The sequence below is a fragment of the Procambarus clarkii genome, chromosome 18, assembly GCF_040958095.1.
Source record: "Procambarus clarkii isolate CNS0578487 chromosome 18, FALCON_Pclarkii_2.0, whole genome shotgun sequence".
Taxonomy (NCBI): Eukaryota; Metazoa; Arthropoda; class Malacostraca; order Decapoda; family Cambaridae; genus Procambarus; species Procambarus clarkii.
This window is the reverse complement of record NC_091167.1, coordinates 34,403,845-34,406,344: the sequence shown is the minus strand read 5'-3', so window position 1 is coordinate 34,406,344 and position 2,500 is coordinate 34,403,845.

The following is a 2,500-nucleotide window of genomic DNA, read 5'->3' as shown; positions in this document are numbered from 1 at the left end:
CATAGGCATGCATGTGCAGCGTGCATTAGCGAATTTGTTGCAGTGCTGAACTGTGGCATTTGTTGAAACAGACGTAAATTTTTTCAAGACATCAAGATTAACTTCTTCGTTGTTGTTAATAATTGTGTAACTAGCGTCAAAAGATTGTTATTTGCTTAGCTAAACGAACTAGAGGGTTCAGATCCTGAATCGATTATGTGCCTCTGTAATCCTTTACACTACCACCCACGGGATGGGTATGGCGTGCATAATAAAGAAATTGAATTGAATTGAATTCAATTCAATTGCTACCACATCATTCCCGCTCGACCCCATTTTTAATCAACTTTTTCACGTAGGACGAACCTATCCTGCTCCTTCCATGCTATGTGTATTTTTAATTTAATTCGGAGAATACTAGGAGCATTTCCCAATACTATTTTCGAATCTCTGTATACTTGATTAAGCTAATTTGCAATTCTTGCAATATTCTGCGATGAAACACATTCTCTTCACTACTGCCCACAATGTGCTGAGAACGTCTCAATAATATGATGTTCCCCACATCATATTATTGATGGGGTCAAATATTTTCCCAACGTCGTTTGTCACTAAATTACATCCGTTTAAACTCAAAAATCCGTTTCCCAAGTCATACTGGCCCAAGTTATATTTCCCCAACCCCATTTCTCCAGAAAGCCATTTTTCCAAAGGCGTTTCGTCTCTAGCCATTCCTCACAACGGGTTACGGAAAAAATTATGGTAAAAATAATTTTTTGTTAACCTTATATGTTTGGTTAAATTATTACTTACTTCTAACGCTGACCCACGGCACGGTTACCTCACATTGCCTCATGAAATGAGAAACTTCTCACTGGGGGCGGGCGTCTTGAAGAGGAGATAAAATACAAAGTAGAAGAGAGATTGTAATAGTGCGCATATATGTGTACGTTGGTGGTGGCTTTCGTCCATTATCCATCACCCAACATCCATTGGGTGATGGATGAAATGGAGATGGTTTACGTTTCATTTACTTTATTAAACAAAAAAATTCTTGGACTCATCCGTTTGACGAAGACTTTAACAATACCGGAGCCATATGTCTTTAAGTGCACCTTAACACCACCAGAGCCACGTATTTTAAAGTGCACTTTAACACCTCCAGGGCCACGTATTTTAAAGTGCACTTTAACACCACCAGACCCACGTATTTCCAAGTGCACCTTAACACCTCCAGAGCCACGTATTTTAAAGTGCACCTTAACACCACCAGAGCCGACGTGACAACAAGCTCCACCACGACCGGTTTCACGTTACGGCGTGATATTCTAACCTGCGACTTGGGTTCCAGCCGAGATCAGCCACCAATTGGGAGCACCTCACCAACACAGCCACCAGGCCAAGCAAATATTACCACCAGCGGAATGTTAAAGTGGGAAAATCATCGTTCTACCATCAACAAAACTTCCTATTTTTTTCTCGTGTTTCAGTCATTCATTCCAAGGAATCATAATAAATGTAATTAGACCATATTGTACTTACTAGATAGTATTTACAGAGAAGGAAGGCTTATAATTCGCCCTGAACGCTACCGCCATTATGTGTTTGTGTTTGTGTGTTTGGGGGAAGGGAAAAGGAGATGAATTGTGTGTGTGTTTGTATTGGGGAAGGGAACGGGGCGTGAATAAGTGCGGTTGGTGGTGAGGGGAAAGGGGGTAGTGTGCGTGCTTGTGTGTGTGGGAGTGGGGGTGTGGGGGGGAAGGTGACGGGAAGAGGGTTGCATATTATATATATCCTCCGCTGTTATTGCTTAATCATAAATCATAAATATGTATATAGTTTTCCGTGGTTGTTGCGCGTACTTGGCCTGACTCCTAACCATTGCTGTAATTCAGAGCAACGATATTCTTGCATAAAAGCTCAAATTAAAACTTTACTTATTATAATTTGTTATGATCCAATACCGGCAGGGTTTCAACTACTGCTCTTAAACGCGCAGATGCCAATTACTACAGGGAAAACACGCTAGTTGCAACAACACCGCTTTCATTTTCGCTTGAGTGTTTGGGTGGGTTTCAGGTCTAATTATGTATTGAGGTGATGAGCGTTCCTTAAAGGCGTCTGCTTATTACTCGGCTCCCTTCACACACACACACACGGCACCGCTCCTGTGCCAGGTAAGTCCACTACGGGCTCACCATAGCCCGTGTTATTTGCCCCGCTCCTGTGCCAGGTAAGTTACGGGCTCACCATAGCCCGTGCTATTTGCCCCGCTCCTGTGCCAGGTAAGTTACGGGCTCACCATAGCCCGTGATATTTGCCCCGCTCCTGTGCCAGGTAAGTTACGGGCTCACCATAGCCCGTGCTATTTGCCCCGCTCCTGTGCCAGGTAAGTTACGGGCTCACCATACTTGCTACTTGGAACTTGTTCCGAGTAGCTGAATCTATTACAACAACATACAGATTAGGCAAAATTATACTTAATTTTGTCAATAAAGATGTTAATAATAATAAAATAACA